The sequence below is a fragment of the Ovis canadensis genome, chromosome 3 (assembly GCF_042477335.2).
Source record: "Ovis canadensis isolate MfBH-ARS-UI-01 breed Bighorn chromosome 3, ARS-UI_OviCan_v2, whole genome shotgun sequence".
Lineage (NCBI taxonomy): Eukaryota > Metazoa > Chordata > Mammalia > Artiodactyla > Bovidae > Ovis > Ovis canadensis.
Genome location: NC_091247.1, coordinates 159,723,505 through 159,739,413, shown reverse-complemented (window position 1 = coordinate 159,739,413; position 15,909 = coordinate 159,723,505). Strand labels below are relative to the sequence as shown.

The window sequence follows — 15,909 nt, the reverse complement described above, 5'->3', positions numbered from 1 at the left end:
AACTCAATGGACATGGGTTTGGATGGACTCCGGGAATTGGTGATGGACAGGGAGGCCTGGAGTGCTGTGGTTCATGGGGTCTCAAAGAGTTGGACATGACTAAGCGACTGAACTGAACTGAACTGAACTGATAGGTTGATTGATCCTCAAGTCTAACCTGACATTATAGTCCACACTCCTCTCTTGCTATTGGCTGGCATAATTGGGGAGAAGTTGAAGTTACCTTCTGTCAATGTGGTAACTCCTCAGCAATCATAGTAAACTACCCTGCATTGCACCATTCCTCCCTATAAAACGGGCCAGAGATTCCTGTTCCATTTCTGTATTTAAGAAAGAATGATCAAACTCTTTTATTTCAAAAGGATACACACACCCCTGATGTTCATAGCAGCACTACTTACAATAACCAAGACATGGAAGCAACCTAAATGTTCATTTACAGACAAATGGATAAAGAAGATGTGGTGTGTATATACAATGGGATGTTACTCAGCCATTCAGCCAAAAAAATGAAATGATGTCATTTGTAGCAATATGGATGGACCTAGAGATTATCATGGGCTTCCCTGGTGGCTCAGACGGTAAAGAATCTGCCCACAATGTGGTAGACGTGGGTTTGACCCCTGGGTTGGGAAGATTCCCTGGAGACGGGAAGGGCTACCCACGCCAGTATTCTTGCCTGGATAATCCCATGGACCAAGGAGCCTGGCAGGCTACAAGTCCATGGGGGTCATGAGGAGTCGGACACAATTGAGCAACTTTCTCTGGAGATTATGATATGAAGTAAAGTAAGTCAGAGAAGGAAATACAAATACCATCTGATATCACTTATATGCGGAATCTAAAATATGATACAAATGAACTTGTTTACAAAATAGGAACAGACTCATAGACATAACAACATACTTATGGTTACCAAAGGGGAAAGGGGTCAGAGTGGGATAAATTAGGTGTTTGGGATTAGTAGATACAAGCTACTATATATAAAACAGATAAACAACAAGGCCCTACTGTATAGCACAGGGAACTGTATTCAATATCCTGTAATACACCATAATGGAAAAGAACATGGAAATGAATTTTCATATATATGAATATATATGAAATACATTCATTATTTTATATATGCATATATATGATATATATATATCATATATATTGGAGAAGGAAATGGTAACCCACTCCAGTATTCTTGCCTGGAAAATCTCATGGACAGAGAAGCCTGGTAGGCTACAGTCCATGGGGTCGCAGAGTCGGACATGACTGAGCGACTTCACTTTCACTTTCACTTTCTATCATATATGTATATGTATATATAATATATATACATATATATATATATATATATATATAAAATTCTGCTATACACCAGAAACTAACAACTTCGTAAATCAACTATACTTCAATTTAAAAACAAGAATGGTCAAGAAATACAGTTCACATTTCATTCTGGTATATACTATTTGAGTACCGTTTCTTATTTTAAGTAATGTAAATAGGGCATCTAAACATAGTCCCACTTAATATTCATAATCAGTACTTATTAAATGACTCCCAAATATCAGGTTATATTCTAGAAGCCTCAGAATAAACCTTCAAAGGGGACCTTATTGACATAATTTTATAAATGAAACTGAGTTTTGGAAAATTGAAGTAATTTGCACAAATACAGAGTTCAGTTCTGTCTTTCAGTTGTGTCCAACTCTTTGTAACCCATGGACTGCAGCACGCCAGGCTTCCCTGGCCTTCACCAACTCCTGGAGCTTGCTAAAACTCATGTCCATTGAGTCAGTGATGCCATCCAACCATCTCATCCTCTGTCGTCCCCTTCTCCTCCTGCCTTCAATCTTTCCCAGCATCAGGGTCTTTTCTAAGGAGTCAGCTCTTCACGTCAGGTGGCCAAAGTATTGGAGTTTCAGCTTCAACATCAGTCCTTCCAATGAACATTCAGACTAATTTCCTTTAGGATGGACTGATTGGATCTCCTGGCAGTCCAAGGGACTCTCAAGAGTCTTCTCCAACATCACAGTTTAAAAGCATCTATTCTTCGGCTCTCAGCTTTATTTAAGGTCCAACTCTCACATCCATACATGACTACTAGGCAAACCATAGCTTTAACTAGACAGACCTTTGTCGGCAAAGTAATGTCTTTGCTTTTTAATATACTGGTTGGAGAAGGACATGGCAACCCACTCCAGTACTCTTGCCTGGAAAATCCCATGGACAGAGAAGCCTGGTAGGCTACAGTCCATGGGGTTACAAAGAGTTGGACACAACTGAGTGACTTCACTTTATTTACTTTACTTTACTTTTTAGGTTGGTCATAGCTTTTCTTCTAAGGAGCAAGCATCTTTGAATTTCATGGCTGCGGTCATCATCTGCAGTGATTTTGGAGGCCAGGAAAATAAAGTCTGTCACTGTTTCTATTGTTTCCCCATCTATTTGCCATGAAGTGATGGTACCGGATGCCATGATCTTGGTTTTTTGAATGTTGAATTTTTAAGCCAGCTTTTTCACTCTCCTCTTTCACGTTCATCAAAAGGCTCTTTAGTTCCTCTTCACTTTCTGCCACAAGGGTGGTGTCATCTGCATATCTGAGGATATTGATGTTTCTCCCAGCAATCTTGATTTCAATTTGTGCTTCATCCAGCCGGACATTTTGCATGATGTGCTCTGCATATAATGGAGAAGGAAATGGCAACCCACTTCAGTATTCTTGCCTGGAGAATTCCATGGACAGAGGAGCCTGGTGGGCTACAATCCACAGGGTCGCAAAGAGTTGGACAACACTGAGTAACACTACACTCTGCATATAAATTACATAAGCAGGGTGACAGTATATAACCGTGACGTACTCCTTTCCCGATTTGGAACCAGTCCATTGTTCCATGTCCTGTTCTAAGTGTTGCTTCTTGACCTGCATACAGGTTTCTCAAGAGGCAGGTAAGGTGGTCTGGTATTCCCATCTCTTTAAGAATTTCCCAGTTTATTGTGATCCACACAGTCAAAGGCTTTGGCATAGTCAACAAAGCAGAAGTAGATATTTTTCTGGAATTTTCTTCCTTTTTCTGTGATCCAGTGGATGTTGGCAAAAGTTCAGTTCAGTTCAGTCGCTCAGTTGTGTCTGACTCTTTGTGACCCCATGAATCGCAGCACGCCAGGCCTCCCTGTCCTTCACCAACTCCCGGAGTTCACTCAGACTCATGTCCATCGAGTTAGTGATGCCATCCAGCCATCTCATCCTCTGTCATCCCCTTCTCCTGCCCCCAATCCCTCCCAGCATCAGAGTCTTTTCCAATGAGTCAACTCTTCGCATGGGGTGGCCAAAGTACTGGAGTTTCAGCTTCAGCATCATTCCCTCCAAAGAAATCCCAGGGCTGATCTCCTTCAGAATGGACTGGTTGGATCCCCTTGCAGTCCAAGGTACTCTCAAGAGTCTTCTCCAACACCACGGTTCAAAAGCATCATTCTTCGGTGTTCAGCTTTCTTCACAGTCCAACTCTCACATCCATACATGACCACAGGAAAAACCATAGCCTTGACTAGACGAACCTTTGTTGGCAAAGTAACAAAATAAGTCTAGAGTCCAGGTCTATCATACTCACAAACCCATGATTTTTTAACACTATGTTGCCAATCCAATTACAAAAATATGAAAATCTTATAATTTTCAGTCTTTCTTGTACTTGGCTTTCAGATTAAAAGTATTGGTTATGCTTTGCTAAAATGTGGTGCTCAATACTCCAGTTAGATTTAATAAACATTTATTGAGCACTTAATAGGTTCATAAGTAAATAAAATATGATTCTTAGCATTAATAACTTAAAATCTAAGGGTAGATATGCATACACTTGAACTTCTATTTGGAACTCCAGTTATGAGCCAGGAGCTATGCTAGATGCATTACAAACATTATCTTGCTTTACTATTATATCTTTCTAAGAGTCTTATAAAGTAGGTATTTTATAAATATTTTTGCCAAGATGTAAATCATAAACAAAGATCAATTAGGCCTGTATTCCAACTAGGTAAAATAAGGAAAGTTTTATCAAGAAGATCAATGGCACTTCAAGCTGAGCCCTGAAGAGTATATGGGATTTTGATAGGATGGCTGGAAGATGAAGTTCCTGGAGAGAGCCTTCCATGCTATGTGAAAAGAAGGACCGAATCAATGAGGGCAGGGAAGTGTGGGGGGGTGTTCAAGTGAGAACAGATAGTTTGTATGGGATAGTATAAATTAGGGCCTTGGTGTGGGAAGGAAGTGATAATATAGGTCATGAAGACCATGCCCTGCAGGCCCACGGAGATCGGGCATCATAGGAAATGAGAAGCTACTAAAGACTTGGGCATAAGAGAATGATACATCTGATTTGATTCAGAAAAAAGTCAGTCAGAAGCCTATATCAATAACCATTGTCTCATGACCAATGCATTAGAATTATTTGCTGCAATCATTTCCTTTAAAACATCATTTTTAAAAAGAGGTATTTAAAATACAGGTAATTAACGTTTTATAAGGGCTTCTCTGGTGGATCAGATGGTAAAGAATGTACCTGTAATGCAAGAGACCTGGGTTTGATCCCTGAGTTGGGAAGATCCCTTGGAGGAGGGCATGACAACCCACTCCAGTATTCTTGCCTGGAGAATCCCCATGGACAGAGGAGCCTGGCAGGCTAGAGTCCATGGGGTCCCAAAAAGTTGGACACAACTGAACAACTAAGCACACACACAGCATTTTATAAGATGATTTCTATAGTTTTCTAATGCCAGGAGCTGGTAATCACATGCCTTGACTAACTTGAAAGGATTTTCCTCCTTCTAGCTTCTGGTCTAAGTATTAGCAATGAGCCCTCTCCCTTTATTTCTTGTAAACTTGATAGAATTTATTGTATCACTATTTTGATACATGAGTCTATTGTCACCAATAGATGTAGTCTTTGGAGGATTTGGACTGCGGTTTTTGCTTTTTTTAATATCTCCCAAACTCTGCAGAGGAGAAGGCAATGGCACCCTACTCCAGTACTCTTGCCTGGAGAATCCCAGGGACAGAGGAGCCTAGTGGGCTGCCGTCTGTGGGGTCGCACAGAGTCGGACACGACTGAAGCAACTTAGCAGCAGCAGCAGCAGCAAGTTCTGCAGAAACCATTATTACTTCGTGAATACTTGGTGGATGGATGAAAAATTGAATGGAGAGCCCCTAGCTTCACTGTAATTTGCACTCAGCATTAAGGTGAATGCTTAACCCAGGGCCATAGTGAGAAAGACTTTGGGACTTCTGAAAACCAGGTTTCTGTAAATTGTCAAATAGATAAATTCCATGGTGTCTACAGATCAGTGGGTTCCACACACATAAATTCGAATTCACTAAATCTAGGCTGATGGAAGAGGTTATCCTGGATGAAGGTTTTCTAGCACAGGAGTCAACAGTGAATCACGGTCCAGATCCAGCCCATTGCCTGTTTTTGTATGACCTGCAGGCTAAGACTGGTTTAAGACTCCCCTGGTGGTCCAGTTGCTGAGACTCCAAGCTCCCAGTGCAGGGAGCCCAGGTTCGATCCCTAGTCTGGAAACCAGACCCCACACACAGCAACTAAGACCCATTTTCTCAGTCTCTCAGTTATGTCTGACTCTTTGCAACCCCATGGAGTATAGCCCACCAGGCTTCTCTATCCATGGCATTTCCCAAGCAATAATACTGGAGCAGGTTGTCATTTCCATCTCCAGGGGAGCTTCCCAACCCAGAGATCGAACCCATGTCTCTGCGTCTCCTGCACTGACAGGCAAATTCTATACCACAAGTGCCACCTGGGAAGCCCTAAGGCCCGGTGCAGTCAAATTAATTCTTTTTAAAGAATGGTTTATATATTTTTAAATAATTGAAAAAGGAATAACAGTAATATGTTGAGACATGAAAATCAAGTAAGATACAGAAACCAAGTTTCATTATACAGAAACCCAAGTTTTACTGGGATACAGTTACTCTTACTTGTTCACATCCTGTGTCCTGTCTCTGACTACTTTCTCACTACAGTGGCAGAGTTCAACAGTTGTCGCAGAGACCACCTGGCCTACAAAGTCTAAAACATTTATTCTCTGGCCCTTCACGAAAAAGTTTGCTCACCCTGGCTGGACTGTGTCTTTCTGGCCTTCTTAATCCATTTATATGGCTTTCTTCCTTTTCTGTGCAAATGGAAAATGAGTTTAAGTTCATTAGAAGCAAGAAACTTTGAGCTTTGCCTTCAGGTTTTTTTCCCCCTCCTTCTCTTGAGAATCTTGAATGTTCTATATATATCTAGATTTGCAAAACTAAAGAATAATGAGGTAGAATATGTTTTATCCATTAGTATAGCCCTTTTCTATGGGGATCCTGAAAGTATGGTTTTCTCTTTAGGTTAGAGAGCCGCATTCCTTTTCTAATCATATCCCATTTTTAGTTCACGCTCAGGCTGTCAGTTCCACAGAACAATGTCAAATGAGCTTCTTAGGATCTCTTCTTTTTAATTTCTGTTTTTTGGTCTTTGTTGCTGCACGAGCTTTTCTCTAGTTGTAGCAAGCGGGGGCTGCTCTCTAGTAATGGTGTGCTGGCTTCTCACTGCAGTGGCCTCTTCGGTTGTAAAGCACAGGCTCTAGGGCACACAGGCTTCAGTAGTTACAGCGCATGGACTTAGTAGTTGCGGCTCGCGGGCTCTAGAGCGCAGACTCGATCATTGTGACACGCGGGCTTACTTGCTCCGCAGCATGTGGGATCTTCCCAGATCAGGGATCAAACCCATGTCTCCTGCAGGGGCAGGCAATTTCTTTACCACTGAACCACTGGGGAAGCCCTTTAGGATCTCTTGAAAACCTCTTCCAGTGGCGTCTGCCAGTGTCTTGCCCGGGTAGTTTTCCTCAAAAAGGCTCAGGGATAGTGAAATAACCTTGGATTATGAACAGTGTATTTCACCTTCCTGTTTGGCGTGTTAATGCCATCTGTGCTCTGCGGTTTTGTTTGCACTTCTCAGCATCATCACTTTCTGGGCTTTCAGAGCCTAAGGCTGAAGCCATTCTGAAATATCAAGGAGGCAACAGGACCCAGAGTGAAAAATATTCACCCCTGAAGCAAATGTGATCTGGCTTCCATCCCCTTCATCCCACTGAAAGCACTCGACTTCAGGTCATCAGGAACTTGCTGGCTGCCAAATCCTAGGGACGCGTCTCGGTCCTCATCCTGATGTCTTTTTTGAAGGATCTGGACTTTGACAATTCTTCCCTGTTTCACGCTCTCTCTCCTTGGTTCCCAGAACAAAATCTAGTCCTGACATTTGCTCTCTTTTTTTTTTTTCCGAAAGCTCCTCAGAGCTGCTAGGTGCTTCTCTTTTCACTTGCCCTTCCCACATTTCTTGTCTGCAGGGAGACAAGTGAAACCCACTGTGTTTTACTCGGTGTGTCGGTTCTGAGTAGACTCCTGACATCTACGTTTCAGTTATTCCCTCCATTTCGAGGACTGTATCCATAGCTGTCGTGAGTGTGCCATCACTCATCCGATCACCCCGAACTCCCTTCTTTCTGCATTTTCAACATTCACAGAGTCCTGTCATTTATTTACTGCACCATATGTTCTGAGTTTTCTTCTCCTCCGTGCTCACTGCTGCTTCCTTTTTCAGGCCCTCATCATCCCTCCCTTGAACTCTTTGCACTGGTCTCCTGCCAGGTTCCCTGTCTCCAGCCACCCTCAATACTCCTGCAAGCGCTGTCTCCAAGACCAAATGCCTCAGTGGCTTCCATTCACCCAAGGGCAAAAGTTTAAATTTCTTATGTTGCTTGTGGCATTAGGCTGAGTTTCTCATCTTGCCTCATCATCTTTTGGTTGTAATCTTCGCTCCATTAGTACGGAAAGCCTAGTCTTTCTGAAACCTCTATTGGTTATTTCACACCTCCGCTCTGATTGTTGTATTCTTGACCTTCGTCTCCATCTGGACAAATCTCACACACCTCCCAAACCCCAGTTCAAATATGGTTCTCCATCTCCCAAATGACTACCCACTCCTCTTTGCCATCATTGGAGTTCTGCACACTCCCTGAGGAGAACACAGTTCACAGTGTACTATAATTGTTTGTTTATCCTTTTTCACACAGAGGACTCTGTCTCCTTCCTCACTGTATTTTCAGGTCATAGCACACTATCTATCTCAGACAAAGCATCCAAGAAACGAATGTGTCCAACCTGCATGTCAGTATCTACACTATGTCCTTGGGTGCTGTTATGTTGCCAGGCATGTTAGAAATGAATGGCGCTAGGAAATCCAAGTAGGCCAGTTATCAGCAGAAAAGGTTTATTTCCTTCTCTTAATATTTAATTTGTGTTGAATCTAGGCTGAGTGTATGTGGCTATGTATAGTCACTCTAGAAGTCAGGTGTGAAAAAAAAAATAGAAGTCAGGTGTGGGAAGATTGGTATTTATTTTAATAGACCAGAGTGAAAGAGAAGAGGAGAGACTTCTAATGTAATTATTCATGAGTCACATTCATTAAAATTTAATTTCTCATACTGATACAGAGAGAGCTTGGTAGAAAGCATAGTGTCTAATTAGTCATATAAAGTATGTGTATATGTGTAATATGAAATATATGTATATGTACATATGTATTTAAATGTCAAACATTACTAAGTTGACTGTAAACCGTCTGTCTACAATGCAGGAGACCTGGGTTCAGTCTCTGGGTGGGGACGATCTCCTGTAGAAGGAAATGGCAACCCACTCCAGTATTCTTGCCTGGAAAATCCCATGGACGGAGGAGCCTGGTGGGCTACAGTCCATGGGGTCACAAAGAGTTGGACACGACTGAGCAACTTCACATAAGTTATATTTTATTATAGTCATCCTCAGGAAATTATTGTTATAAGCCCCATAATAAACACAGGGGACTTTAGGGGCTTCCCTAGTGGTCCAGTGGTTAAGATTCCGAGCTCTCAGTGTAGGGGGGACAGGTTCAATCCCTGGTCAGGGGACTAAGATCCCACATGCCAAGCAGGACAGCCAAAAACAGGAACAAAAAAAAAAGGACAAGGGACTTCATGGGGTTAACCTGCGGGGTTAAACATATTGTCCCTGCTTTATAGAACTCAAAAACCATATACGTAAAAGATAAGTAATAAGGCCGTTTAAAGTAAGCCAATTAATGGCAAATAATAAATGAGATTCTATTTTGTATCCTGGAGGAGGAAATGGCAACCCACTCCAGTATTCTTGCCTGGGGAAAATTCCATGGACGGAGGAGCCTGACGAGCTATAGTCCACGGGGTCTCGAAAGAGCCACACACGACTTAGTGACTAAACACCAATAACACCTTACTGTAGCTCTGTGCACACAGTGGGTGTTTAATAAGTATTTGCTTAGTGAATGAAGTGACAATGGGACGGACCAAATTTGTAATAATTTTTCAGTTGTCCTTTCTTCACTTTTTGCATTTACCTGGAGTCGGGTCTTGGTTTGTTTTTGACACTAGGTAGTTGTGCATAAGAGTAAGAATTTATCCTTAATACTTTTCATAGATGTCAGATAAAGCTTATTTTTATTTTACAAGTTGGAAATCAAAATTAATAAATATATAATGTGAATAATAAATGTATGCCTAAAGCATATAAGTAACAAATATACGAAAATGTAGATAATTTAAAGCTCTGTAAAGTCTGCTGCTTCACTGAAGGCTTTGTCAGTCTTGCTGAGACACGTTGGGTGAAAGTGTAAAGTCTTTAATGACATGAGGCAAATATTCAGGAAATTTTAACCATTGTCTTTTCAATGGGAGCAAATTGTTTCAGACAACAAATTGTAGGTTTCCAGTAGGAAGGAAGCCAACTAAAGATGTGGTTCCTTCTAGAAGTTGTTTTAGTCTTTTTCAGAAGGAGGTTTAGGGTGATCCCAGGTGCCTCACCAGCTTCACTGGAGTGAAATACAGGTAACCTGTGTACACTCGATCTTTGCCAATTCGTGATACCTACCAGCCCAGATTTACCCATGGAACCTCCTTATGGCTTGGCAAAGTATCTTTAAAAAAAAAAAAAAAGAATGGATGATCATGTTCTAATTCATCTATTTTTCTGTATCTATATAGAAAGGTTAATATTTTCATGTGCATGCATGCTAAGTCCCTTCAGTCATTTCTGACTCTTTGCAACCCCATAGTCTATGGACCACCAGGCTCCTCCTCCATGGGATTCTCCAGGCAAGAACTGACCCTAGGACTGAACCCCAGTCTCTTACATCTCCTGCATTGGCAGGCAGGTTCATTACTACTAATGCCACCTGGGAATCCCCTAATATTTTCACAAGTATGCTTAAATAGTAGAGATTTCAAATGGTCATCCCCAAGGCTCTCTTCTTCGCCTTGTCCAGCCTGGAGCTCCATCTTATGGAAATAGCCACGTTTTGAAGCAAGTGCAGCTCTTTCTGCATTTTCTCCAGGGCAAGCAAATTGGAATCTCACAGGTCTGCCTGTGCTCCTGTCTCCTCTTCCCTCTTTATTCAACCAGAAAGAGGGTTTTCCCCAGGAGTAGTCCTGTAGACATACCTTGGAGCTTGATGCTATTGCCATAGTGAATTTCTCTTTTCAAAACTATACATGTGTGAAAATAAAAAGGAACAGTTATGTCTTAATAGGGTTCATGCAGCAGGTAATTATTCCAAAGTAGCTCCAAACTGAATTTTCACTTCTCCATTCTCATCTTGGAAGACACATTGACAATGGCTCAGCCCATGCTTTCTTTGGTTGTCTTATTGACAGTAATACCAGATGGACCTTATTTAATTGAGTAGCTGTATATTCTTAAATGAGTATATCGTATTATTCCAAGTTGACTTATTGACATAATCTCGAAGACCATGTCATTTATAACACCTCAGTTTATTATTTCAACCATCACACTGGCTTGCAGATAATTCCTTATTTAAATCACTGTACGTTTTATTTTTTTTAATACCAAGGCTTATTTCAGTCATAAGTCCATTCTCTCTGAGGTGGAACTACCAATTTGGTAGCAGTGACTTTCCTTTTTAAAATTTGCTTTTTGTTTGGATTATCTTCACTGTCTTAAGAAACAAGCAAGGTTAGTTAGTAGAAAAAGAGCTCATTGCCACTCCAGCTATTTTTAAACGCTTTGATTTTTTTTAAATGGTTAGATGGAAACGATAGAACTATGATTCAACTAGGCTGCCCCTGGCCTCCGTTTATTCTTTTATTCTTGCTTCATGGTTTTCAATAACACTGTTTCTTTAGAAAGTCTTTTTTTTTTCCCTAAACTACTTGCTATATAAGAATGTAGCAACTAGAGATCATTTTAATATGCACTTATAAATAATTCACCTTAGCTGAGCTGGTCTGTTGATTAAGTATGTATTTAAGACACTTCCCCCCCCCCCCCATAAAACAGCAGTTCTGTATAATGTTTTTCGTAGAATGAATTCTGATTTCCTCAAAATTCATCAAATATTGTATTTAAATATTTTCAGGAGATGTGCCGTGCTGTGCTTATTCGCTCAGCTGTGTCCAATTCTTTTCGACCCATGGACTGTAACCAGCCAGCCTCCTCTGTCCATGGGGATTCTCCAGGCAAGAATAGTGGAGTGGATTGCCATGCCCTCCTCCAGGAGATATTCCCAACCCAGGGATTGAACCCAGGTCTCCCACTGCATTACAGGCAGCTTCTTTGCAGTCTGAGCCACCAGGGAAGTCCATTAGTACACTCACTCCCAAATCATGGTGTCAAATATAAATCAGACATGTTTAAAAAGTGATGGAAAATATCTTCTTTGATAATTCTTTATTTGCCAATAAGTTACTTTGCAGAAGGCAATGCCAAATAGTCCCATTCCTTCCTAATTTTGATCTGTATACAACTATACATCTAGTTTTCCTTTCAGGAAAGCCACATCCTAGGAACCCAGAAAAGGATGCTATCTGGGTAATTCTCAATTTCTCTTTGTATCGTTTACAAAGCAGGCAAAACCACTCCTGACATTTTATTTTTGAAAACCATAAAATCATTTCACCACCAAAGCCCAAACTTTCTAAATCCAATTTCGACTGAAGAACAAATACTTCTGTCATTTATAAACCTTTGAAGTTGGGGGTTCACGTCGAACTTTCCAGACAGCCCTCAACAAAGCCATATCAACCCATGTCTCTGAAGCACATTAAATTATACAGTGCTCCCCATGTACGAGGCGTGTTGGCCACTGAAGGAAAAGAACTTAACCCTTGAGGAGGCCAGTTTGTTGGTGTGGGGGTGACAGGTGTGCTCCAGTGAGGTCACTGGGAGAGGTGGGGTGTGGGGGTGCCTGTTGGAGGGTGCAGGGAGCTGGCCCTTTGCACTCCACTTGCAAGGCTCGGTCTTTGTAGCTCTGTTTTGTGATGTGATTTATGAGAGCTGCAGCTCACGGGCCATACATCACCTTCCTGGTCGGCTTTGTTGACACCTTGTCACATTCTTGTGGGCTTGAGGAATTCATTGTTCTTGTTTGAACTGATAAGAACCCAAAAAAAAAAATTTTTTTTTTCTCACTGAGGCCTTGGGAAAGGCCGAGGGGGTGGAACGTTGACGTGGTGCAGCGAGGCTGCACTTTCCCAAGCAGAGCAGCCTCGCCACCTTCTCCTGCCCCAGGAAGCCTCACCCTGAGGTGTGCAGCTCTGGGTGTACCCCGGAAGTCGTTTTCTGGTTGTGAGGTGTCTCTTTTTTGCTGAGATGGGATGGGAGAGGGGCTTCAGGAGGAGTAAAGAAGAGGAGGGAGTTTTCCTTCCAGAGATGGGAGCTAGACTGGCTAAGAAGAGCTGCCAGTGGAAGGTAAAATGACCCTGGGCACTGGGGAATGTAGAGCACGCGGTGACTTTTGATGTGAGCCGGTCTCTTCGAAGTTCATCCTTTGTAGAGCGTGCTTTTCGGGCATGCTGCCATGCTGACCTCTCCCCTTTGATGTGTAGCGCCCCATGCCTCACTTAGTATTTTGGCAGCCTGCACAGGCTGCCATCTGAGGCCAGCACTTGAAGAGAGTAGAACATTTCAGAATAGCAACTCATGGAGCCACTGATGTATACAGGGGATATTACCTCCTGTTTCCACAGAGCAAATGCATGATCTGCCTGCTGTTTTTGTTTTTATTTTTTTTTAAGATCTTTGCAGAATAATCTGTCTGATAACTTTGCTCCAGAAAACATAGAATGGATTAAACTTCCTTTTATCCAAGAAAAGTAACAGGTCAGATCATATAAACCACCCCATGGGATCCTTAGTGCTCATACTTCCTGTGTGAAAACAAGAGGTTTTCTTTGAGAGCAGCTTAACACAAACACAGTCCATTCACTAATATTCTCTGTCATCAGCTTTTGTTGATTAGAAGGAAAAGAACCAATTTGCACCCCAGCCAAGGGCTGGTGTCCAGGGAATTTAGCATTTTTGTGTTGTACTGTTAACAAATTCAAGTGTCCTGTCGTAAATCCCCTCACCTGGAAGCATCATTCACACATCCCCACTAGGAACCTCATGTTGAACTGGAGCCACAGCTTCTTAAAACGGCTCTTGCAACCATGTTTCCTATAGAATGCATGTGTGCAAACTCCTTCTGGCACTTGATTTGCCAAGCAGTTACTGCGCTGTGAGCAAGGAATGCTAGAAGAACTGCCAAGGTAGGTGATCGGAGAATAAGATTGAAGAGTCGACATTGCGATAATACTGAATGCAAATGAAAGTGACCTAATAAATGTGTGATAATACAGTGAGTGCATGGTTAAAGTGAGAGACTAGTTCTGGAAGGCATACACTTTGTGTGTGGGTCATCTGTCTCGCTCTGAAGTGCTGCTGTTTGACTAATATTTAAATGTCTAAATATATGCAATGCTGTCCGCATCGGCATCAAACCTCTAACACACATCCAGCTTTGAAAATCTACAAGCCCAGATCCTCCCATTCCTTACAATTCTGATGAGCCTGCCAGTTCTGCTTCTGCCTCTTCTCTCAGCTCAGAAGCTACTCTGGCTTCCAGGATTAAGTTTATTGACAGTGTTTCACTGCTCTCTGCTGGAGAAGCCCAAAGCTAGGCCTGGCTTCCAGGGCTCAAATCATTTGCAAGGAATGCAGGTAAGATGGCTCAGCTGATAAACTCCCTGCCTCTGAAATTCACCTTAACACAAGGCTTACCCGTGCGTGTCATAGATCACAGTTGAAGAGCCGTGGTGTGCAGACTAGGAACGGGTTTCTCAGAGAAGACGATGGGTAAGATGAAAATAGATCGCTGCCCAATCTCCAATTCGTTACCTCCAAAGTTGTCCCATAGAAAGCTAATCCATGTGGTGCTACACAGAAACTGTGCAGCATTCTCAAGTTAATTCCCATCCTTCCATTTTGACACACAGATATATACTTTATTCTGCTACATACGTCTGAGATGGTCATCCCCCAGCCCCTCAAAAAAGAAAAGCTCTCTTGGCCAAACTATTTATTTCTTCTAAACTCTTTCTTTAGTATGTGTGTGTCTGGAGAAAAGCGATCAAAAGTATTTAATCAAATAAACCAAGAGTGTGTTAGGGACATTTTTTCCTAAAACATTTTCTAGGCAAAAATAAATATTAACTTCCACCTTCACTTTCATGAACACAAATCCATACCTTCACAGAGATGTTATACTTCTCAAGCATGAAACAGAAGTACAAGTGCAAAAAGAAAAACAGCCAACGCTTTCGATGAATATTGTTTTTCATATCCATTTTGAGTATGTGTATACACATCAATTTATGCATGTGCACATGTGTGATTATTGTGTATATTGTACAGACGTATGTTTTGAAGGGATAGGGAGAGAAGAGATAAGCCTAGTACATCTCCAGAGTGGACTATGCTCTTTTAGGCTCTTTTCAGTCTGGCATCTTTTAACTTAAAAACAACTTGATGGATAGAAATCATAAAAAGCCATGTTAGAACAGCATTAAAGTGCTCTTCTATTCTACAGCATTCCAAGTGAATTATTGCTGTGCTGTCAAAGAAAACAAAAACATTTGGGAAGGACTGTTTATTTTACAGTGGTTGACCAAAAGTATGCAAGTGGTTATAAAAAAATGTAGACAGCTAACGATGGGAGGTGCCACTTGCACATTCTGAAATCCATTCACAAACCTTTGACACTGACTCCCGATCACGAGAGATAATATTAGAGGCAAACACATTTTCCATGGGGAAGATCCTAGCGCTTTCAGAGCCTTGCTCATTCAGAGAAAACAAATAAAACCACTATCTTCTATCCTGTATCACTGGCATCTTATCACAGAGCCTGATGGCATGATATTTTTTTCTTCCAAGAAGAGCAAGGAAATTTTTGCAAAAATATTTTGCTAGAAGGTTATGGCAACATGATCTTTTTTTTGTGCTGTACAGCCTTTGTATTTAAAGGTTAAAATAAAACCTGCCATTGACAGTGTTAATAGTCTTTCATTAAACAAATACATGATTTTTAAACTAGATAAGAAATTAAAAATCCTTAACACAGTCCCTTTGTATTAAAGATAATAAAATGTATAATCAGAGAAGATAAATTACTTGTTTTAAAGTTGCATTAGCTAGGCAGTGTGCAGGGGTGAGAGTTAGAAATAGGAGGTTGCTATTTCTGAGATGGCTCAGTGGTAAAGAATCCTCCTGCCGATGCAAGAGACGCAGGAGGTGTGGATTTGATCCCTGGGTCAGAAAGACCCTCTGGAATAGGAAATGGTAACCCACTCCAGGATTCTTCCCTGGAAAATCCCATGGTCAGCAGAGCCTGGTGGGCTTCGGTCCATGGAGGTCACAAAGAAGCTAATGCGACTGAGCATGCTCGCACACACAGACGATATAGAGTCAAGACCTCATTAATACCTCCTGGGAAATGCTTATTTTAATGTTTAAGGATT

At 41.6% G+C, this 15,909-nt stretch overlaps 1 protein-coding gene and 1 long non-coding RNA gene across 2 annotated transcripts in view; one reads left to right on the top strand and one right to left on the bottom strand.

Annotated features, from left to right (window-relative positions):
* The window catches only part of HMGA2 (high mobility group AT-hook 2), a 145,226-nt gene that overhangs the window by 47,243 nt on the left and 82,074 nt on the right, over positions 1–15,909 (top strand). The window lies entirely within an intron of this gene.
* The window catches only part of LOC138435850 (uncharacterized), a 30,943-nt gene that overhangs the window by 14,235 nt on the left and 799 nt on the right, over positions 1–15,909 (bottom strand). The window lies entirely within an intron of this gene.